Source organism: Tachypleus tridentatus, chromosome 1 (assembly GCF_004210375.1).
Source record: "Tachypleus tridentatus isolate NWPU-2018 chromosome 1, ASM421037v1, whole genome shotgun sequence".
Taxonomy (NCBI): domain Eukaryota; kingdom Metazoa; phylum Arthropoda; class Merostomata; order Xiphosura; family Limulidae; genus Tachypleus; species Tachypleus tridentatus.
The window spans coordinates 172670351-172695912 of record NC_134825.1 but is presented as its reverse complement, the minus strand read 5'-3'; the positions used below and the strand labels follow the sequence as shown (position 1 = coordinate 172695912).

Sequence of the window (25562 nt, the reverse complement as noted above, 5' to 3'; positions counted from 1 at the left end):
TACATATAAATTCGATTTTACAACATTATGATACCAAGTATCTAGAACGTTGGACTACTGGGTCGAATGAACGCTTGTTGTTACATTGACACTGGGACATTTTAATGGAACATGAACACAATTTACACTTAACGGAGAACAAATTTATTTAAAAACATTTACACAAATCAACACAGCTGTATCTTTAATAAATAGTACATAATTCTAACTTATTATTACAACTGATATTCGTATCTTTAATAAATCTTCATACTTTTTTATCTTATTTGTTTCCAATAATAATGTGAAAGGTCATGTGTGGTGGTGACCTTTTGGCTTATCTTATGAAAACATTTCACACATACAAACACATTTATTTCATGCCATCCAATCCTTATTTTTCTAATCAGTGACGGTAATTATAACATTATGTACCTAAAACATATGATATGTACTAATGTGGGTTTGCAATGATTTTTACAGCAGTACGACAATACTGTTCTGTTGTAATATAACTAGATCTGTAGCAACACAGCGATACTGTTCTGTTGTAATATAACTAGATCTGTAGCAGCACAGTGATACTGTTTGTTGTAATATAACTAGATCTGTAGCAGCACAGCGATGCTGTTTGTTGTAATATAACTAGATCTGTAGCAGCACAGATACTGTTTGTTGTAATATAACTAGATCTGTAGCAACACAGCAATACTGTTCTGTTGTAATATAACTAGATCTGTAGCAGCACAGCGATACTGTTCTGTTGTAATATAACTAGATCTGTAGTAACACAGAGATACTGTTTGTTGTAATATAACTAGATCTGTAGCAGCACAGCGATACTGTCCTGTTGTAATATAACTAGATCTGTAGCAGCACAGCGATACTGTTCTGTTGTAATATAACTAGATCTATAGCAACACAGCGATACTGTTCTGTTGTAATATAACTAGATCTGTAGCAGCACAGCGATACTGTCCTGTTGTAATATAACTAGATCTGTAGCAGCACAGCGATACTGTTCTGATGTAATATAACTAGATCTGTAGTAACACTAGATACTGTTTGTTGTAATATAACTAGATCAACACAGCGATACTGTCCTGTTGTAATATAACTAGATCTGTAGCAACACAGCGATACTGTTCTGTTGTAATATAACTAGATCTGTAACACAGAGATACTGTTTGTTGTAATATAACTAGATCACAGCAGCGATACTGTCCTGTTGTAATATAACTAGATCTGTAGCAACACAGCGATACTGTTCTGTTGTAATATAACTAGATCTATAGCAACACAGCGATACTGCTGTTGTAATATAACTAGATCTGTAGCAGCACAGCGATACTGTCCTGTTGTAATATAACTAGATCTGTAGCAGCACAGCGATACTGTTCTGATGTAATATAACTAGATCTGTAGTAACACAGAGATACTGTTTGTTGTAATATAACTAGATCTGTAGCAGCACAGCGATACTGTCCTGTTGTAATATAACTAGATCTGTAGCAGCACAGCGATACTGTTCTGATGTAATATAACTAGATCTGTAGTAACACAGAGATACTGTTTGTTGTAATATAACTAGATCTGTAGCAGCACAGCGATACTGTCCTGTTGTAATATAACTAGATCTGTAGCAGCACAGCGATACTGTTCTGTTGTAATATAACTAGATCTATAGCAACACAGCGATACTGTTCTGTTGTAATATAACTAGATCTGTAGCAGCACAGCGATACTGTCCTGTTGTAATATAACTAGATCTGTAGCAGCACAGCGATACTGTTCTGATGTAATATAACTAGATCTGTAGTAACACAGAGATACTGTTTGTTGTAATATAACTAGATCTGTAGCAGCACAGCGATACTGTCCTGTTGTAATATAACTAGATCTGTAGCAGCACAGCGATACTGTTCTGATGTAATACTGGTAAAAATAAAGAAAATAAACAGAACAAAAAGTACCGATTCTTTCATGTAAACCTGAATAAAGGAAGCATGTTCTATATATATATATATAAATGATAAACAAAATATAGTGATAATTACGTTGTTCATTGTGAATTTATTATTATTATCAGGTTTTAAATATCACTTTTACTACATATGTAAATTATAAATGCTAGGTACTCATCAGTAGCTTACCGTAGCATTACCTCTAGCTACCTTCAACTGTGACGTCTTTTCTTATGCATTTCAATGAAAACATAAACATAACAACAAACGTTTATAAAGATATTACACGAACGTCTACACGAGTTTATTTGTACTGTGACGTTTGTCCACAAGCGCGTGTTGCTTCAGTGTTCCTCCATTCTTCTTGCACTTTGGGATGGAAGCTGACCAACGTCCGGTCTCTAGGCACTTTATTGTTGCTCTTCCTATTATTCGATAACCTTCTGTACACTTAAAAGTCACCGTTTCATTAACTTTATACTGAAACTTAACGTTCGAAATAACGGCACCTGGCGTCCGTCCTGGATAAGTACACGCTGGCACACCTGTTCAAAACAGACAGACTTTAAATTATGTAAACGTGAATATTTTAGATGAAGTGACATCAAAGATAATGCTTTCGTTACTAGAGTAAATATTGATGCGCGTTCTTTAAGCGGGGAGTTTGGTGAAAGATGATCACGGTGTTCACTTCTGAATTATTTTTGTTTTTGTGGCAAAGCTATGAGGTTTTATGTATTGTCGTTCATTATCTTAAAATACTGACCAAAAGAAAGTCGGTCCGTTACTCTTATTACGCTTTCACAGCTTAGAGAGAGGGGAATATTTTGTGGTGTCGCAGAGATTCGAAATTGGCTTTCCAGGTGGCTTGGTTTTATCTGAAAGATGGGTAGCTGGACTCGTAATCTGCGGGTCAGAGGTTCGAATCCTGTCACAGAACATGTTCGTCCTTTCATCCGTAGAATTGTTATAATCCAACGATTAACTCTGTTATTCGATTACAGTAACCGAAGAGGCCTAGCGCGTAAGGCGTGCGACTCGTGATCCGAGGGTCGCGGGTTCGCGCCCGCGTCGCGCCAAACATGCTCGCCCTCCCAGCCGTGGGGGCGTTATAATGTGCGGTCCATCCCACTCTTCGTTGGTAAAAGAGTAGCCCAAGAGTTGGCGGTGGGTGGTGATGACTAGCTGCCTTCCCTCTAGTCTTACACTGCTAAATTAGGGACGGCTAGCACAGATAGCCCTCTAGTAGCTTTGTGCGAAATTCCAAAACTAACTAAGTAACCGAAGATTTGGCGGTGGATGGTGTTGGTTAGATGTCTTCCATCTAATCCATCACTGCGACATGTGACGTCTAGCGCAGATAGCCTTCGAGTATTTTTGCGCGAAATTCAACAAACAATTGTCCTACCAGTTTCAGAATCCGGAGCAGGACGAACCCAAGCCTTCTGAATTGTGTGACTATTCGTTAAGTGAGTTTTACTTGTAAATCTTTCAACATGAAAAGCTGTAATTTAAACAACTATGTATATCAAATACCATGAAAATCACCAGCAGTATATCTAAGAGGTCAGAGGTGGCTGAGTGCACTCAAACCTCTACCTATTGTTACGTCTCAAAAGTGACTCTTTTCTGCAATCTTTAAAAATGATCAACAACTGCTAGCAGACGTGCACCTTGCACGCTGAGAGCTGTAGCGGGGGAGAAGATTTCTGCGATGAAAGAAGTTACACGCAGGTAATTGTAGGTCTTTACATTAAGAAAAGTAAATTGTGGTAAGCTATTACATGTTAATAAATAAAATTCATTGTTTAATTTTATATTTTTAAATGTTTTATTGTTTGTTTGTTTGTTTTTGAATTTCGCACAAAGCTACTCGAGAGCTATCTGTGCTAGCCTTCCCTAATTTAGCAGTGTAAGACTAGAGGGAAGGCAGCTAGTCATCACCACCCACCGCCAACTCTTGGGCTACTCTTTTACCAACGAATAGTGGGATTGACCGTCACTTTAAACGCCCCCCACGGCTGAAAGAGCGAGCATGTTTGGCGCGACGGGGTTGCGAACCCGCGACCCTCAGATTACGAGTCGCACGCCTTAACCCACTTGGCCATGCCGGGCCTTTAAATGTTTCAAGTCCTGTCTAATTGAATCTGCTTGTTATGTATACCAAAGTAATCCATAGATCCCTCCTTTCTTCATCAAACAATGGCTATTTATTATATGTATAGAATCGTGAACACTTACCTGTCGGTATAACTAACTTTAAATTTAAAATAAATGTCATAGCTGAAACTTGGGCACAGTCATACCTCATTCTGAACAAGTATTCCAAAGTAGGGACCGTTTTATTCATTAGGGTAAAGAGGGAGTGCAGAGGCCACCGCTTATTGCGATTATAATAATAAATAATAAAATAATAATAATAAACCAGTTTTTTAAAATATTTTTTCATTTTTTGTATTTCCTTAATTTTTTATCACCAATAAATTTAGTTTATCAAATTGTATTATATTTTATTGAAAGCAAAGGTAAGCAAGGTCGTCCACGACCCACTAGTGTCTTAATCTGAACGCATGATTCTTACTATATTCATTTTATACACAACCATGTTATAACCGAGGTTGTATGTGCCATCTTTATACGTTACTAAAAGATAATGGTTGTTTTTATTGGAGTTTTCATGTAAAGCTACACAACGGCCTATATTTACACTGCTGGTCAAAATCTTAAGGCCAATGAACATAAAGAAAAAAATATGCATTTTGCGTTGTTAGACTCAACCACTTATTTGAGTAGAGCTTCGAAAGATGAAAATAAGAAAATAAAAATAATAAACTTTTTTGGCATTTAATAGAGAAAATGTGAACATTATGAAATTAGCCTAAATACTAGCTGGTTAAAAGTTTAAGACCATACCAAAAAGAAGTCCTAAACAGGGTAGGAAATGCCCAACAAGAGGTCTCAGTGGTGAGTTGCACGGCTGTCATTTCAAATAACTTCAAACATTCGCTTTGGCATGGTCGATATAAGCGTTTGCAGAAGGCTGGGTGGAATGTTATTCCAAGTGGTGAAGATGGCTAAGGTTTTTTTTTTTTCCTTTTCTTATGTTCATCTTTCGAAGCTCTACTCAAATAAGTGGTTTAGTCTAACAACGCAAAATGTATATTTTTTCTTTATGCTCATTGGCCTTACGATTTTGGCCAGCAGTGTATATGCACTCAGATTCGCGGACCTCAGATTTTAGCGTTATAAGTCTGGAAACTTACCACTAACTCCCTGGCAGTCCAAAAGGGGAAGAGCAAAAGAAGGAATAGGAAAAGCACATCGTTCGGAAAAATCTACGACTTATCGAGATATATCCAAAAATATAGTTTAAAATGCTTTGGTTGTATTTGTTTGTTTGAAGTTAAGCACAAAGCAACACAATCGGCTACCTGTGCTTTGCCCACCACGGGTATCGAAAACCCGATAGCGCTGTAAATCTGCAGACATGCCGCTGCGCTACTGGAGGGGGGGGGATGATTTTATTTAATCTTTTTGTAACAAACCAGTATACGAGGGCAACTACCGTAAGGGGGCAGCAGTGAGCGACTCGCATAACTATTGGAAAGCCATTACGCCCTCTCTTTCGAATAAGTTAAGGAGGGAAATTACTTGGTCAACAGCTACTCTTACCTTACTGAATAGTGTGGTTTGACTATCACTCTCTTAGCGCATATATAAACGACTAGAGTCACTAGACCTTGTTACGGAGCGCATTTTTTCGGCAATGCTTAATCCTTAAACTCAGATTCCAGGTACGTGAACCATTAGGCCACATCATGGTTTAAAATAAGCTGGAAGTGATCTGTCAGTAAGTTTTATACTTTTTAAATCGTTCATTTTGAGCTGCACTACTAATTTTAAATTGGCCAAGGTTAAAGCTTCCCAATAGCACAACGTTATGTCTGCGGACTTAGAAATATACTCGCCCTTTCAGTCGTGGGGACGTTATAACGTTATGGCCAATCCCACTAGTCGTTGATACAAGAGTAACCCAAGAGTTGGCGGTGGGTGGTGGTGACTAGCTACTTTCCCTTTACTACTAAATTAGGGTCTGCTACCGCAGAGGCGTGGCATGGCCAGGTGGGTTAAGGCGTACGATTTGTAATCCGAGGGTCACGAGTTCGAACCTCCGTCGCACCAAACGTGCTCGCTCTTTCAGCCGTGGGGGCGTTATAATGTGACAATTAATCCCACTATTCGTTGGTAAAGAGAAGCCCAAGAGTTGGCGGTGGGTGGTGATGACTAGCTGCCTTCTTTCTAGACTTACACTGATAAATTAGGGACGGCTAGTGCAGATAGCCCAAGTGTAGTTTTGCGCGAAATTAAAAAAAAACAAACAAACAGCTAGCACAGATAGCCCTCGTGTAGCTTTGCGCGAAGTTAAAAACAAACTAACTAAAATTTGGGTTCGATTCTCCGCTGTGCGCTAAAAACAACTATCTTACATCCGTTAACATTTCTTTCTGAACTTCGCGGTAAAGGTTAGTGATTTCAAAATTGATAAATACTGAAACATTAAAATAGCATGTCAGTACCTACAGCCTTCAAGATATAATACAATTTTGAATTTTAATTTGCCTGAAAATTTATTTAAATTGCATTACTATGGTACATTATCTGAAGTTGGCTTACAACACTAATTTTAACTCTGGTAAATTTCAAATTCTATCTCTAGCCGTAAATCCAACGCGTTAAATGTTTTTATTTGGATTTCTAACTCCAAGGCCCGGCATGGCCAGGTGAGTTAAGGCGTTCAACTTATAATCTGAGGGTCGCAGGTTCGAATCCCCGTCACACCAAACATGCTCACCCTTTCAGGTATGGGGGCGTTATAATGTTGCGGTCAATATCACTATTCGTTGGTAAAAGAGTAGCCCAAGAGTTGGTGATGGGTGGTGATGACTGTCTTTCCTCTAAATTAGGGGCGGCTAGCGGAGATAGCCCTCGCGTAGCTTTGCACGAAATTAAAAAACAAACAATCCGTGTCTATAACCTTCTTCATACTTTTAAAAGTTCTAGATAATTCTATAAGTTTTAAATGATTTATATCCTTATGATATGAATTTGAACATTCAAAATTAATTTTACAACACGCTAACAAGCGATTGCTTACATTTTGGTGGATTCCCTGTCCAGTATCCACTCTGACAGACAAGAAAGGTTGGTCCGTCCATGACCAAACCAGCTGTACAGGTAAACCGGATCACGTCTCCTGTGTTATAAGTGTTTTGGCTCCCGGTCTGTGTTATCACATTTAACATTCTTGGTGGTGGACGACAGGTGTCCCCTGAAATTTATTTTAATTCGATGAAGGTTAAATACAGCATTAATTAAATGATTAAAGAATGCGAAAGAAAACAGTGACGATTAGCCATCATGGAGATCGGGTTCGAGACTCGTGCTATGATACACTAACGCAATTTTCTGTTGGCTTAGTCTTCTGTTTTAAAGCAGTTTCAAACAGAAATTAGGCTAATGAAAGTAAATCCTTGTCACCATGTTTGTATGGCTGTGTTATGTGCTATATCTAGTAAATATTTTCCAATAAGGTGAATAAAAAAATATCCGATAAAATCTTAGAACAAGATTCAAATTATGAAGAATTAATTAGTTTGGCTGTGATCGTCTGGCGCCCTCTTCTGGCAGTGCTGAAGTAATTAGTTGACATTTAACTCGCGATCAAAATCTATTACGGTCTTTAGCCAAAATAGAAATCATCATGGTAAGAACGTACAAAAATTAGAACCCACTGTTTGATCATTAGGGTAACTTACCTTCACAGCTTGGTGGTTTAGATGACCAACTTCCAGAAGGTAAGCAAATAGCTTGTCCATTTCCGACTAAGCTCAGTCCCTTGTGACATTTGAACACCACTTTTGTGGTCATCACGGTAGAAGAGGTACTGATGATCAAGCCGGCAGTCAAGTTGAGAGGTGGACAGTGGACAGCTGAAAAAATTAGTACAGACAACAAAAAGGTTAATATAAGTTACAAAATAGCAGGTTCGTACGCAGAATGGTTAAAAGGGAGGGGGGTGTAATTTGTGAGATCAAAAGCCAACACATTATGCTAAGCATGCTAATGCTATGGGGAGTCTGGGAGCATGCTCTCTAGAAAATTTGCAAAAATAAAAAGTTATAAAATTACATCGGAAAACATTTAATGGCTATTCATATAGAATTCACAAACATCAAATGAAAAGCCAACAAATGTAGGGAGTTAGTTGAATCTCCTGGAACCCCTCTCTACATATCATATTAAACCTCATAGTAAAATGGTATCCAGTTATTGGAAAACCTCATAGTAAAATGGTATCCAGTCATTGGAAAACCTCATAGTAAAGTGGTATCCAGCCATTGGAAAACCTCATAGTAAAGTGGTACCCAGTCATTGGAAAACCTCATAGTAAAGTGGTATCCAGTCATTGGAAAACCTCATAGTAAAGTGGTACCCAGTCATTGGAAAACCTCATAGTAAAGTGGCATCCAGTCATTGGAAAACCTCATAGTAAAGTGGTACCTAGTCATTGGAAAACCTCATAGTAAAGTGGCATCCAGTCATTGGAAAACCTCATAGTAAAGTGGTATCCAGTCATTAGAAAACCTCATAGTAAAGTGGTATCCAGTCATTGGAAAACCTCATAGTAAAGTGGTATCCAGTCATTGGAAAACCTCATAGTAAAGTGGCATCCAGTCATTGGAAAACCTCATAGTAAAGTGGTACCCAGTCATTGGAAAACCTCATAGTAAAGTGGCATCCAGTCATTGGAAAACCTCATAGTAAAGTGGTATCCAGTCATTGGAAAACCTCATAGTAAAGTGGTATCCAGTCATTGGAAAACCTCATAGTAAAGTGGTATCCAGTCATTGGAAAACCTCATAGTAAAGTGGCATCCAGTCATTGGAAAACCTCATAGTAAAGTGGCATCCAGTCATTGGAAAACCTCATAGTAAAGTGGTATCCAGTCATTGGAAAACCTCACAGTAAAGTGGTATCCAGCCATTGGAAAATGGAAATAAAGTTTGATAATATGAGTGACTTTTGTTATATTTAACAGTTAAATATTTAAAAATAATAAATATTTTTATTTGAACGTTCTACCAAAAAAATAAGGTATTCACGTTAAAAATAATTTTAATGATATTAAAATGACAATATTATTATAAACATAAAAGATAAATTTTAAGAATGGTTAAGTTGACAATATTATTTTAATTAGAATGTTCGGAAATCTTTGCACTCGTGCAACAAGAAATAATGTCATTCATTTGGTTAATATTACAAATTAACTAATCTACAAGGACCGGCATGGCCAGGTGGTGAGGGCATTACACTTGTAATCTGAGGTTCGTGGGTTCGACTTCCTGTCGCACCAAATATGCTCGTCCTTTCAGCCTAAGACTAGAGGGAAGGCGGCTAGTCGTCGCTGCCAACCCTTGGTCTATTCTTTTAACAACGAATAGTGGGACTAACCGTCACATTTTAACGCCCCCACGGCTGAAAGGGCGAGCATGTTTGGTGGGACGAGGATTCGAACCTTCGACCCGCAGATTGCGAGTCGAGCGCCTAATCACCTGGCTATGCCAGACCTACCTATTTATTGGTATACGTGTGTCACGACTTTACTGTTTTTTACTAAAGAAAGACTATTATTGGTATCCGTGTATAACCACTCTACTGTTTTCAACTGAAGAACTATTATCGGTATACGTGTATTACCACTTTACTGGTACGTAAGTTACAACAGTACCACAGTGTGGCTTAGCTAACTAGTTATGGAGGTTATAACAGTACCACAATTTTGGATGAGGATTTAGAGACATATTCTGTTGAAGAGAAAATCTGAACTTTCAACTGTTATTTTTTTAAGCCTAAAACAGAGATTACTGATGGTATTAGAACTTTATGACAGCATTTAGCTTATCTGAAAACTTCAACCTTTTCCGCCATTTTGAGATAACAGAAAATAGTTCAACTGCTCCGAAAATGTATTAAAATAAATGAAGTAATAAACGTTTGTTTCCTCAGAACCGACGTAATTCTTGTAGAACCATGATTATCATAAGGTTACTTACCATCTACAACCACATTTACAGAGTGACGATGACCCATAGGCGAGATGCAAGTAAACTGACCAGAGTCGTCCTTCTGCGCATTATAGATGGATAGTCGATACTCCAGATGAGAGTCTCGTCCTGGTTCATTTGTCCAGCCTGTATATTGGCCATATACAATACCGTTCAGGAAACACCAACACTCTACTATTTTCTTCATTTATAGATTTTTTTTTATTTTTTTACGGTTATAATACTTTCCACTATGAAGTCCATAACATTTGTTTACCTCTTAAATTGAAACTAATTTTTGGGAGATGTCTCATTAAATGTTATTTGATTTTCTTAATTTTTGGCCATTGTTTACAATAACACATCGATATTTTGTTTTTGCTCTTTTCATCTCTCAAAATTAAATCCATCTCTTAAAATTATTTCTTCAGTGAAAAGACATTTATAAGCACTACAAAACGCGTATTTGTCATGGCATAATGTCCAGGGTGACAAACTGTGAAGCCAGGGCTCCACTGTTTGTTTGTGCACAGTTGTATAATATTTTTTTTTGAAAATGTGAGCTAGAAACTGCTAATCTAGTTTGCTTGGCCTAACTATTATTTATGTATCTGCACATCTTTTCGCCCTGTAGTCTTACTTCTCTAAATCAGCCGTTAATTCGAATGACAAAACTGAAAACGGTCCACTGTAGGAAAAATTTTTGGCCGATAGCTTAGGTGACATTTTGCATTGGCGTGCATAAAATGTTTGGTCAAAACTGGTTTGTTTTGAATCGAGCGCGAAACGAGGACTTTTTGCGCTAGCCGTCCCTAATTTGGCAGTGACAGACTACAAGGGAAGCCGAACTCTTGGACTACTCTTTTACTGACGAATAATGGAATTAACCGTACCATTATAATACTCCCATGACAAGCACCCGGGTTAGCTCAAAATGTGACTTATTTTTGAAGCTAATTTTACACCCAACTTAAATTGGTAAATATCTATCATTGTACCAAATTTGAGAAATATTCATAAAAGTTAAGTATGCTTTTCTATCAAATAAAATTTCCGTATTTTGGATTAGAAAGACAAATAAAGCAGAAACTCAATGAAAATATGGAGATTTTATATCTCAGGTATTGCTTAACTGATTGTCTTGAAATTTGGTAAGTGAAGTAAGAGACAAGTGGAGCACATCCACTGAAAATATGTGGTAGTTTTCATTACCACAGTTCGATATACAAAAGGTAGAATATCATTAAGCCTGTCAGTAATGAAACATAGTGTATCATTCAGCTGGTTGGTTTGACTACACGACACACTACCATGTGTCTTGATCAGAAATATGTCTTAACTTAGGCTTAAAACATGCCTGAGGGAAGGAAGATTTCTCACACAAAGTTGTTCCAGGGTTAACTAACACTAATTTAGTAGTGATAGAGTAGTACAACTCTTGGATCAACGAATAGCGGGATTAATCGACAAATTATAGCACCTCCATGGCTAAAAGAACGACTATGCTCAGTGATGGAGATTCGAACCCTCGCCCTGCGGATTGCGAGTTACAGAAGGTTGAAAATAGCTAAACTATCACTTCTGTTGTTTTGACCGCATGACGGCGTGTCTTGATCATGTTGGTAATAAACAGTTTTATTCAAAACGTGAATTCTAGAAGCTTCACTTAGTTATAACTTGTACTCGTTCTCTGTCAATCACATATTAAATCACCACATAGTGTTAACAGTATTCTTGTGTTACATATTTTAAGAACACAGCATGTCCTGAATAGTTGTTAAAGTGTAAAATAAATTATATTATTAAATAAATGTTATATTTATTTGATACTCAAGCTATCTTTTAATATACTGTGCAAAATCCTCTTCCAAAGAACGAAGTTTGAGAAGACGTGGCAAAAATTTTAAAAATACAACTGTAATCGGTCATATTACCTTCTGGATACTTTCGATACGAATGATTAACTTCCCATTTTGGCGCACCGTACTTCCGGATCCATAAACATTCAAGATGGAGGACTGTTCCAGGATATACAAGTAACTTGCCGTCGTTACTCTGAGCTATAGGTCCTAAATGATGGCGGAATAATATGGTTGGGGGTTCTTCCACTGAAAATGTATTCATACATCGTTATCTAAGTGGATTAACTTACGACTTTTGATAGAATAGTATCTTATAAGATCATAGACTTTAAAAGATAAAAGGGAGAATTTTCTGAGAGGGAAACAATTTTATGAGCTGATCATTAATCATCGAAGAAAAATCCGTGAACGAAAATTGTTCTTAAACTTTCACGTTTAATCTTTGTTGAGCAGCAAGCAGGAAATCTTCTAACATTGAAACAAATAACTTAGAGTCACTTTTAAAAATATGGTATTCGAATTTTACATCGGAGTTGATCGCTTCGCAGCTATCAGTTGTTGTGGTCAATTGATGAAAGGAAAGAAATATTGCATTTGTAAGCAACAGTAAATAAAAACTTCATAGGTTTTAATAAGGCAGGAACGAGATATTGTTTCTTTATTTACACTAAAACGTATAGTAATTAGTGTTTATTTCAAACGTTCTTATGTTACAAGACAAATCTTAAGATCATTTCTTTCTGTTACAAAAGTAATTTATATAACCAGCGGATTCAAGGCTCAAAACTGAAGTCAGTATGTGCGAAGTAATCACAAGTTACTTCTTATAGATGAGCGCCCTCTATGGGCAGTTGCGTTATAATTCTCGGAGAAGTTTTAAGGTTGTACGGTTGGACTATTCGCGGTGTATTCTTACACTTCAATTATTCTTACAGCTGGCCCGGTATGGCCAGGTGGTTAAGGCACTCGACTTGTAATCTGAGGGTCGCGAGTTCGAGTCCCCATCACACCAAAATTGCTTGCTCTTCCAGCCGTGGAGGCGTTATAATGTGACAGTCAATCCCACTATTCGTTGGTAAACGAGTAACTCAAGAGTTGGCGGTGAGTGGTGATGACTAGCTGTCTTCCTTCTAGTCTTACATTGCTAAATTAGGGAAGGCTACCGCAGATAGCCCTCGTGTAGCTTTGCGCGAAATTCAAAACAAACAAACCAATTTTTTCACCTACAATTACGACAGAAAGTGTTCGTACCCCTGCGTCCCGAGTGGTTTTTTGTCCATAGCTTAAAAAGTATCATGAGTAGGCACACATCTACATAAATTTTTATGTAAATTAAACGACAAATAAACTGTTTAGAAACAAATAACCAAAAATAGGAGGAGCAGAAAGTGTTCGTACATTTCAGAATATGTGAAAAACTGATATTCCTGTAAAGATTGTATTTCGTTTGGCGAATAAACTACATTACACAATTCCAGAACTAGACACTGGGGTCATAATTATTAGAATTTAGCCAGCAAAAAATGTACTTCCGCCAGTTTAGTGCCGACTCCGTCATTATCTGCTTGGTCATCATGGCGAACAGGAAATAACTGTCCAGTGATTTAAAAAACCGAATTATTGTACAATACAAGTCTCGTGTGTCTCTTTCCGGTATTGCTACACAACTTAATTTGCAAGAAATCTACTGTTCAAAGCATAATTGCCAAGTTTAAGCTTACAGGATGAACTGCTAACCTCCCTCGTTCCGGACGCCCCACCAAAATTTCAGAGAGAACCAAGAGGAAGGTTCTCAGAGAAGTTAGTAGGAACCCTCGATTAACACGTAATGACATACAGAAACTGGTAAGGAAAACTGGGGTTGAAGTAAGCACCTCTACAGTTACGAACATGTTACGCTCTTCCGGGTTCAAAGCATGCCGTCCTCGTAGAACTCCATATTTAAAGCTTGTTCATTTAGAAGTACGATTGAGGTATGCAAGAAAGCACGTAGATAAACCCTTTATCTATTGGAAGAGTATTCTGTGGTCAGACGAGACTAAATTCGAGCTTTTCGGCCACAATGATTTTCGCTATATTATCAGTAAGAAGGGGTAACGAAATATTCCAAAGAATACCGTCCCTATAGTTAAACACGGAGGTGGCTCGATCATGCTATGGGGTTCATTCAGCTCTTCTGGTGTAGGCAGCCTTCACTGCGTGAACGGAATCATGAAAAAAGAAGACTACGTTGATATATTAGGCACTTATATCAAGAATGATGCTCGGAACTTGCGGCTTGGACGTCGTTGGATCTTCCAGCACGACAATGACCCTAAGCACACATCGAAATATGTGCAATCCTGGTTGCAGAGGAACCATATAAGCGTTCTGGAGTAGCCATCGCAGTCACCCGATCTCAACCCAATTGAAAACGTTTGGCAAGAGTTGAAGACCAGGGTTCATCAGCGTCATCCGAAAAACTTGCAAGAGTTGGAAGCCTTCTGTAAAGAAGAATGGAAGAAACTACCAATCGAGTACTGTCAAACGATCATGGAGGTCTATGAGGAGAGATTGCGCCAAGTAATTCACCTGAAAGGCTACACAACTGACCATTAAAGTAGACGCACGAACACTTTCTGCACCTCCTATGTTTGGTTATTTGTTTATAAACAGTTTATTTGTCGTTCAATTTACATAAAATTTTATGTAGATGTGTGTTAGTATAATATTTATAATATATTTTACTTTCATTATTCTAATCGTGATACTTTATTTAAGTTATGAGGAAAAAAATACTCACGACGCAGGGGTACGAACACTTTCTGTCATTACTGTACTTAGCACGTACCAACGATTAGGTTTATACTGCATGGCTATTTAAGTACTGTTTGTTTGTTTTTGTTTTGTTTTTTAATTTCGCGCAAAGCTACTGGAGGGCTATCTGCGCTAGCCGTCCGTAAGTTAGCAGTATAAGACTAGAGGGAAGGTAGCTAGTCATCATCACCCATCGCCAACTCTTGGGCTACTCTTTTACCAATGAATAGTGGGATTTACCATCACATTTTAACGTCCCCACGGCTGAAAGGGCGAGCATGTTCGGTGCGACCGGAATTCGAATCCGCGACCCTAGGATTACGAGTCGAACGCCTTAACACGCTTGGCCATGCCGGGCCCATTTAAGTACTTTAAAGCACATTTAGAAAGGCACGAGTTTTATAAAATACTATTAAAATTCCAGACTTACAAATGCTATTTAGGTTCATTAAAATATATCACAATTTTAATGTTTTTATTTCATCAAATTATTCACAGAAAGATCGCTTACATGCATAATTATTTTCCTGAGACAAGCCGTAACAGGAAGGTTTATCTCCTGTCCACGCCCCCATCACGCAAGACCTTCTCACGCTGCCAATCAAACGAAATTTTCCTATATCCTGACAGCGGAACACCAATTCAGAAAAAGGCAAAAATTGCGTCAGTTCCTCCTTGATTTGTTCGTCACCATAGAAAGCTACCAGATGAGGGTCGTTGTTCCGAAAGGTGCAGTTATGATTTTTTCGATAATGAATGAAACTTTTACGCTCTTCTGTTAACAACAAAAACAAGAAAAAGCGTAAGTAAAAATGCAAAAGGTTTAAATTAAATGAGTTATTTTAATTTTCAAATAACTTTAACTATCATTTGATTTTTAAATGTGGACAATCAAATAGTATAACGAAGCAAAATAAATAAACTTTAATATCAAGTGAAAACCAAATTTATGGTGCAAGAAAACATGATTGTCATTAGAAACATTTTCTAGAAATAATCAAAAATATTTTGAAAAGGACAAATGGTCAGATTTTTTTGTGGTTCGTAATTACGAATGAAATGAAATTTGACGGTTTATTGAATACACATTTACCAAACGATTTTTTTTAATTATATCTTCGATATACTGCTTGAATTGATAAGACTGAAATGTATGCCGTACAAATACTTTTGACTTGTTGTAATACGGCTACGGAAACCTGTTTCATTACTAGTACAATATGTATACTTGCTAACATTTAAATTATATTATTCAAAACGTTCATTGGATATTGATAAACAAACTAGTCTTAATCGATTTGATATAATTGGTTTTATTATTTTTCATTTTTTTGTAGTTCTAATTACTAGATCAATATGAGGTACATTTTAATTGTTAGTTTAGCATGTAAGTTTTGAACAAAACTAAATCTATCAGGTTGACCGATACCTGTAAGGTGTTAGTGGGATTACGGCCCAAAATATCGATAACAGTAAGCGTATCCAAATAACAAATGAGTGCACTCTTGTAATTAAAAGATTTTCTTTAACACTTTGCATGCTTTTGGTGACACTTGTATATAAAATAAATTAATTTTGTTTACTAAGTTACGTTTTAGTTCTGACCTGTATGGGTGGTCTGTTTTCATAAGAAGTTATTGTTATATAATAACTTAGTAATGCCTCACACATTTAGTTTGATGTTACTGGGAATAACTTGTTATATTGATTATCAAAAAGCATTTGATAAGATGCTTTACAAAAGAATTCTTACATAAATTAAATCCTGGGTTTAAGCATTGTAACTTCATAACTCTACTGCAAACCCACTGGAAGACTTGCATATCCACAAACGTTTTTCAAGAACACCTATACGGTTTGGTTTAAAAAGTCTGACACATATTATAACCCCCTTAGTTTTATCACTTTTCTGTGAATCAACAATAAATTTGAGGACTTAAAATGATGAAGTCCAGGATTCGGCTCCACCTGTTAAACAGAGAACAGGTCATCTGTTGTGTAGCCTTGCATTAAAAATAAACAAAGCCCCATTTATTGAGCGGCTTTAGGTGATGAGTGTTATAGTTTTAGCAGTGGAATGTTGTTGTGATTTAAGATTTGTATTTGTTTCTAGTTTTCAGTTTTAGTTTCATTTTACCTGTGAGGTTTGCAATGTTCATTAACTCTCATAGTCAGTGTATCCATATTCTGTGAAATACACTTCACCAGATATATCTGTTACTAAGATACATCACACTGTAGCTTATCCCTAGGTTTATATTTCAGTCTTAGGTTTGTAATGCAATTTGCTTTTTGTTATTTAAAAAACATTGCAACAAGACAGCAGCCATTTTACAAAACAACTACCTTTTAGATGTTAATTTTAATTTACTTATTATATTTTGTTTATGATACGAGCTTTTGTTATGTACGTTTGCACGTAGTAGCAAGCACTGGAGTTTCTCTAACGTAGCATCTGGTCATAATGGTATACTGTCAAGTAATGGATTACACAACCCTTAGTTTCATCATTGTGGTATACTCTTAAATAATGGACCACATAACCTGCAATTGCATCATTATCGTACTCTTTAATAATGGACTACATAGTCATTAATTTCATTATTCTTATACACTCTTAAATAATGGACTATGTAACTTGCAGTTTCATCAGAATAGTATTTCCTCAAATAATGGGCTAAATAATAAGCTATTTCTTCACTATGGCACCTTCGTAATTATTGGTTTATATAGCCTACCATGTGGTTAATGTGTCACTTTATCAAATGTTGGATTACATTGGGTTACTGTGGACCTTCCTATCTTGTATTCTATGGACCCTGTTGAAGAGCTGCAACTTACTCAGAGGTTGGAAGATTCAAAAATAAAACAAAACAAAACAAAAAGGAAATCTGTTTCTTACTTCACGTTCAGAAAATTGTTTGGAGTTTTCTAGGTGGCAATTGTTACAGTGAGGCAAAAGTTGGAGAGTGTGAAGACACACACACAATTGTTACGGTGAAGCAAAAGTTGGAGAGTGTGATGACACACACTCAATTGTTATGGTAAGTCAAAAGTTGGAGAGTGTGAGGACACACACTCAATTGTTATGGTGAGTCAAAAGTTGGAGAGTGTGAGGACACACACTCAATTGTTATGGTGAGTCAAAAGTTGGAGAGTGTGAAGATACACACACAATTGTTACGATGAGTCAAAAGTTGGAGAGTGTGAAGACACACACTCAATTGTTACGGTGAGGCAAAAGTTGGAGAGTGTGAGGACACACACACAATTGTTACGATGAGTCAAAAGTTGGAGAGTGTGAAGACACACACTCAATTGTTACGGTGAGGCAAAAGTTGGAGAGTGTGAGGACACACACACAATTGTTACGGTGAGGCAAAAGTTGGAGAGTGTGAGGACACACACTCAATTGTTACGGTGAGGCAAAAGTTGGAGAGTGTGAGGACACACACACAATTGTTACGGTGAGGCAAAAGTTGGAGAGTGTGAGGACACACACTCAATTGTTATGGTGAGTCAAAAGTTGGAGAGTGTGAGGACACACACACAATTGTTATGGTGAGGCAAAAGTTGGAGAGTGTGAGGACACACACTCAGTTGTTATGGTGAGTCAAAAGTTGGAGAGTGTGAGGACACACACACAATTGTTATGGTGAGTCAAAAGTTGGAGAGTGTGAGGACACACACTCAATTGTTATGGTGAGGCAAAAGTTGGAGAGTGTGAGGACACACACTCAATTGTTACGGTGAGTCAAAAGTTGGAGAGTGTGAGGACACACACACAATTGTTATGGTGAGTCAAAAGTTGGAGAGTGTGAGGACACACACTCAATTGTTATGATGAGGCAAAAGTTGGAGAGTGTGAGGACACACACTCAATTGTTACAGTGAGGCAAAAGTTGGAGAGTGTGAAGACACACACACAATTGTTATGGAGAGGCAAAAGTTGGAGAGTGTGAAGACACACACTCAATTGTTACGGTGAGGCAAAAGTTGGAGAGTGTGAAGACACACACACAATTGTTATGGTGAGGCAAAAGTTGGAGAGTGTGAGGACACACACAATTGTTACAGTGAGTCAAAAGTTGGAGAGTGTGAGGACACACACACAATTGTTACGGTGAGGCAAAAGTTGGAGAGTGTGAGGACACACACTCAATTGTTATGGTGAGTCAAAAGTTGGTAGAGTGTGAGGACACACACTCAATTGTTATGGTGAGTCAAAAGTTGAGAGAGTGAAGACACACACACAATTGTTATGGTGAGTCAAAAGTTGGAGAGAGTGAAGACACACACACACATTTGTTCGCAAAAATTTTCAGGTAAATCTCTTGTGCACAAGGAAAGTGAAGAAAATTTTCCCGATTTCTAAGTACACTTGATTTTCACACCTAAATGCCTACCACAGTAAAACAAAATGAACTTGGTTTGCTTGCAATTAAGACCATCACTGTTTTCCAGTGAAAAGGTATAACAGTGGTGTGGGTGAGTTAAAAACAAAAAAGATTTTTACCTCATATCTAATACTTCTTTACTTACCAACAACAGGAAAAAAACTGGTTGTAGAAGGAAGGCACACGGGTGAAGAAGGTTTGAGTTTCCCCCTCTCGCACAGTAAGAGGTTGGTGATCACTTTGATGTAGCCATGGTTACAATCAAACTCTACAAATGACCCATGGGAAACATTTTGACCTGCTCTATATCCAGTCATGTAGTATCCGTTGACCACTTCTGGTAAGTCACATGGAGCTAGTAGTGTTTTGAAGTAGAATATTATTGTTAGTAAACTTTACATTTTTATAGTATTATGAATACCAAAAACAATCCCTCTAATGACAGAGATGAACAACATCAAATACAAATAAAAATAGTAACAAAAAGACAGAATTTCATACAATTCACGTTTATATATTTAACGAAAGAACCAGAAAAAATTTGAAGCTTTGTAAACACATATTTTCTTCTGTGATACTTTTCCTGGTATTACATCATGTATCACGATTGTATTTCCGTCAGTTTAAATTTATATAAATTGTTCTACTGTTTAAAGCTTAAACTATGGTGTAATAATTTTCAGGTGTTTAATGCTAAACAAACCTATTTGAAACTTAGTCAGTCTGCCTCAAAGGAATATATCTAATTCCTTCATGTCTTAAATAGATTAATCATATACATTATTGGGAGAAAACAACCAAGAACTGCAGAACTGCACAATGTTTGAATTTGGTAAAAAAGAGGAACTGTACAGTTGATAACGAATCACTAAAGGCTGTTGCTAATCATATGGATATATACATATATAGAGGTGGAAACACAAAGAGTAGCTTCCAAATTTTACTTGTGAGACATTTAGGAAGACTGAGAGTTGACATGTTGGAAATGACCATATTTTTCCTTTTACTGCAAGAAAAGATGACTGAATCATTATGGTAAATTTATATCTTTGTTGGAGTTTCACCAGAGAACATAGTGTCCTATTCTTAGAGTAATAGCTGTAAAGCTCATAAAAAGAGTGTCCTGCTTTTAGAGTAATAGCTCAAAAGCTCATAAAAAGAATGTCCTGTTCTTAGAGTCATAGCTGTAAAGCTCATAAAAAGAGTGTCCTGTTCTTAGAGTAATAGCTGTAAAGCTAGTAAAACGTGTCCTGCCTTAGAGTAATAGCTGTAAAGTTAATAAAAAGAGTGTCCTGTTCTTATAGAGTAATAGCTCACAAGCTTATAAAAAGAATGTCCTGTTCTTAGAGTAATAGCTGTAAAGCTCATAAAAAGAGTGTCCTGTTCTTAGAGTCATAGCTGTAAAGCTCATAAAAAGTGTCCTGTTCTTAGAGTAATAGCTGTAAAGTTAATAAAAAGAGTGTTGTGTTCTTAGAGTAATAGCTGTAAAGCTCATAAAAAGTGTCCTGTTCTTAGTGTAATAGCTGTGAAGCTTATAAAAAGTGTCCTGTCTTAGAGTAATAGCTGTAAAGCTCATAAAAAGAGTGTCCTCTTCTTAGAGTAATAGCTGTAAAGCTCATAAAAAGTGTCCTGTTCTTAGAGTAATAGCTGTAAAGCTCATAAAAGGAATGTCCTGTTCTTAGAGTAATAGCTGTAAAGCTCATAAAAAGAGTGTCCTGTTCTTAGAGTAATAGCTGTAAAGCTCATAAAAGGAGTGTCCTGTTCTTAGAGTAATAGCTGTAAAGCTCATAAAAAAAGTGTCCTGTTCTTAGAGTAATGGTTGTAAATCTCATAAAAAGAGTGTCCTGTTCTTAGAGTAATAGCTGTAAAGCTCATAAAAAGAGTGTCCTGTTCTTAGAGTAATAGCTGTAAAGCTCATAAAAAGAGTGTTCTGTTCTTAGAGTAATAGCTGTAAAGCTCATAAAAGGAGTGTCCTGTTCTTAGAGTAATAGCTGTAAAGCTCATAAAAAGAGTGTCCTGTTCTTAGAGTAATAGCTGTAAAGCTCATAAAAGGAGTGTCCTGTTCTTAGAGTAATAGCTGTAAAGCTCATAAAAGGAGTGTCCTGTTCTTAGAGTAATAGCTGTAAAGCTCATAAAAAAGTGTCCTGTTCTTAGAGTAATGGTTGTAAAGCTCATAAAAAGAGTGTCCTGTTCTTAGAGTAATAGCTGTAAAGCTCATAAAAAGAGTGTCCTGTTCTTAGAGTAATAGCTGTAAAGCTCATAAAAAGAGTGTCCTGTTCTTAGAGTAATAGCTGTAAAGCTAAAAATACAGTGGGCTGTTGTTAAATTAATAGTTTTGAAGCTGTGGAAAGAAAAAGTCAGTTCCTTACAGTAATAACTGTAAAACTTGTAAAAACAACGTTCAGTTCTAGGCCCTTATTGATTAATTTGATTACACCTGCAGTTTTATGCTGTTAACTCAAAATCCAATTTATTTTGACAGGCCTGAAAGCCATTTATTTCGTCACTCCAAGTTAATGTAACATTTAATTCATGTTTCATTTCAATTCAAAATGAAAAATATTTACGTACCATCATTTCTACGTCTCGAAATGATGGTTGTAATATAGGTAGATAAACAGAAGAAATAAAATCTGATTTATTATATTCCAAGTTCTTGAATCTAACACATCATTATCAGCCGTGGGAGCGTTATAATGTCACGGTCAATCCCACTATTCATTGGTAAAAGAGTAGTCCAAGAGTGGATGGTGATGACTAGCTGCCTTCCCTCTAGTCTTACACTGCTAAATTAGGGACGGCTAGCGAAGATAGCCCTTGAGTAGCTTTGCGCGAAATTAAAAAAATAATCAAAACAAACAAACATCTACCTTTCCAAGTGATCGCCAATACCTTATGCTCATCATATTATACAGTGTGTAGTTAGATAGTACTACAGTTTATCAAACCATTAATTTTTTTGAGTATACACGTTCTAGTAATGATACGAAAAACAACTAAATACTAGCGCTCCTTTTAAATTAAAGTTGACTAAAATACAATTGTTAAAGTGAATGAACTGAACATTCATATCTTAATTACTACACTAATTCCCTATGTTTCGAGGAAAGCTGCTTAAGTTAGGCTAAAAAATAAAGCATTGCAATATACTGTGATTACAACTTCTATAAAAAATGTTGTTAAAGAAATCTGAATACAGTTAAACATTTAGAATAATTAGTCGAAATGATTATGCTGATAACTAGGATCAGGTTTTCTGACGAAACGATAACCAAGCTAGCGTAGCTTTTGATTAGGAATTCCATTATGAAATAGTTATATCTGTACACACTCAGAATAAATCTAGGGACGCTATTAATTATATAGCTTTTAACAACTAAGAACCTAGGATCACTATTACATATACCGACCTCAACAACCGAATCAAGGGAAGCAATTAGTTATTCACTTCTTAACAATCGAATCGAAGTGATTGTTAAATATCCAATAGGTTAACAATCGAATCAAGGGTTATTAATCAATAATAAATATTTTAACAGGGAGTCAACGTCATTATTAAATATTCAACACTTTAACAATCGAATCAAGGGTCATTATTAAATAAATATTTTAACAATCGAATCAAGGTCATTATTAAATATTCAATACTTTAACAATCAAATTGAGGAGCATTATTAAATATTCAATACTTTAACAATCGAATTAAGGGGCATTATTAAATAATAAATATTTTAACAATGGAATCAAGGGTCATTAATAAATAATAAGTATTTTAAAAATCGAGTAAAGGGTCAATATTAAATATCCAACACTTTAACAATCGAATGAAGAGTCATTATTAAATATACATTTCTTTAACAATCAAATTAATGGCCCCTGAAAAAGATAACAAAAAGGATTGCAACTAAAGTAATTTTAATATTGGTGAGACATTCATGTAGAAACTATTAAAGAACATGAGGCATTAGGAAAAACAAACTTTAACACAAAATAGTTGTGATACACAATGTGTATACAGTAAGACTTACGTACACGCCACACACTGTGGCTCTTTTGGCTTCCAACGACCTCGAACACATTTAATAAAAGGCTTATGTAGATTCAAGTGATGCCCATTTGTACAGGTCACGTGATATTTGTTCCTATGTGGTAGAGTTCTATTCAACTTTCCTGGTCGCAGACGTTCCATTTTCATCCAGGGACTGGGACGTAAAAATGGACACGAATCTGTGATGGAGGTGTTCAAAGTAGATATAGATAATGTTACATTGAAGAACATTTTTTTTTCATTTAGGACGTTCATTAAACAGTTTAAAATACATTCAGAACCTGAATGTTTTATACACAATCTTTAGTTATTCTAAAAAGCTTGTTTTGGAATTTTGCGCAAAGCTACACGAGGGCCATCTGCACTAGCAGTCCCTAATTTGGCAGTGTAAGACTAGAGGGAAGGCAACTAGTCATCACCACCCACCGCCAACTCTTGGGCTACTTTTACCAACGAATAGTGGGATTGACCGTCACATTATAACGCCCCCACGACTAAAAGGGCAAGTATCTTTGGTGCGATGGAGATTTGAACCCGCGACCCTCAGATTGTAAGTCTAAAGATTTTTGGTTCGCAACCCACTGCCGTAACAATCACGATGCATGATTTAGGACCGTGGTGTGAGTAATATATAATGATAGTTAAATTGAACTATTGGTTAACGAAAGTCCAAAAGATGGAGGTGGGTGCTGTTGAAAGGATGCCTTCCCTTTATTCTATCAATTCAAACGTAGGGGATAATACAATTTTTTCATGGAAATTTACTGAAGTTCGTCTTTCTAATCTTGTTCGTTCTCTCTTTTGACTTATCAATAGCATTAAAACATACACCTAAAGTGCAACGGTGAGTCTGTAGACTCACAACGCTAAAATCCGGAGTTTCATTGTGGGCGAAGAGTGGGCTTAACTGTCACATTTTATCGCACGTGACCCTCAGATTACGCCCTAACCGCCACACCGCGGAGAGATAGAAACCTTATGTATTTTATATTAAGAGGTCTAAAGACGTGAGTTTAAACATGCAAGTCCTGAATATAACTACTCATAACGTGCAAGGCTATGACAGTTTCATGTATGTTCAATAGGCTAACACGTTAAATCCTGACGAGTGAGACGTTCCTGTGTAATAAACGTAAAAAAAAAAAACACACACGTAGTTTTCATGTTCGTGCAAATATTAATATTAAGATATGACGTACACCTGTTTCTCCTTCATTGTACTGTCCAGAGATGATTGAAGGAAAGCACTTGGTGTAGTATCTGTGTACAGTAGCACTTCAACGTAATCGGTTTGTTTTGATTATTTTAATATCATACAGAAACATTTACCCCGGTAAAAAAACCCACAGGACAGCGACATAAGATAGAAAATATTATTTCATGTGGATCGATGTTATGAGCTTGGAAACAAAAGGAGGTTAGGCCTGTTGGTTAGGGCGTTTGACTCGCAATGTATGGATTTCGGGTTCCCAGTCCCTCTCGCCGAACATACTCGTCCTTTCAGCTGTGGGAGCGATATAAAGTGAAGGCCAATCCAAGTATTCTTTGGTAAAAATATTGCCCAAGAGTTGGTTACCTTCCCTATCGTCTATCACTGCTAACTTAAGGACGGCTAGCGCAGATAGCCCTTGTGTAGCTTTGCGCAAAATTCAAAACAAAACAAACCGATGAAAGAAATGTTAAAACGTATCATTTAATATGAATACAAAACGTTAATATTATTTCATATGAAACTTTGTGAATATGAAGAATATATTATTATTTCATATGAGGCCGTTTTATGAGCACAAGGAAATGTACAGAACTATTTGTTAGTGGAGTGATATTATGTACATTAAAGGTTAGCTTAACGTAAAGAACTATAAAGTTCTATTTTATATGATACGACGTAGTGATAATGAAAATATTAGAATGTATTATATAATATAGGACGATGCCGTTAAAATGTAAATAAATAGAATTATTAATTTATATAGACTTACATTGTTGTCACAGGAGATGTTAGAAATTATGAGTTAATAAGCACTTTTACTTTAATGACAATTTTAGACTTTCTAAAATTATTGTCATACCTCTATATCTATGTCAAAAAATCTATTGTCATACCTTTTGTAGCAGGTTTGCTGTTGTACATTTATTTATGTTTCTATACATGTTTCTTTTTTTGCATGCGATGCATATTATGTATTGCACAAGTCACGCCTGTTCTCGAAATTTGTAGGGAATTCTTTAAAGTGAGAATCAAAAATATTTGTTTGCAAAACGCGCTAGATTGTTGTAGAAAATTCTCGAAACTCGCTTGATTGGTATATGAAAACCGATGCGCAGAGAGACAGAGAATGTTTTTGGTAAGTTACAGTCAGTGCGCAATAGGACTAGAAAGCAGTAATTCTGATTAACGCCTATTA

General features: G+C 36.5%; 1 pseudogene across 1 annotated transcript in view; it reads right to left on the bottom strand.

Annotated features, from left to right (window-relative positions):
• Window positions 1-2237: 2237 nt before the first annotated feature.
• LOC143233630 (sushi, von Willebrand factor type A, EGF and pentraxin domain-containing protein 1-like) overlaps window positions 2238-25562 on the bottom strand; it is an 84123-nt pseudogene continuing 60798 nt past the window's right edge. The window contains exons 11-19 of the transcript XR_013018254.1: window positions 23139-23333; window positions 19252-19461; window positions 15221-15484; window positions 11986-12159; window positions 10061-10198; window positions 7760-7933; window positions 7099-7272; window positions 5207-5284; window positions 2238-2488 (exon numbers count right to left, since the gene is read on the bottom strand). The product of XR_013018254.1 is annotated as a sushi, von Willebrand factor type A, EGF and pentraxin domain-containing protein 1-like (transcript). The remainder of the gene's footprint in view (window positions 2489-5206; window positions 5285-7098; window positions 7273-7759; window positions 7934-10060; window positions 10199-11985; window positions 12160-15220; window positions 15485-19251; window positions 19462-23138; window positions 23334-25562) is intronic.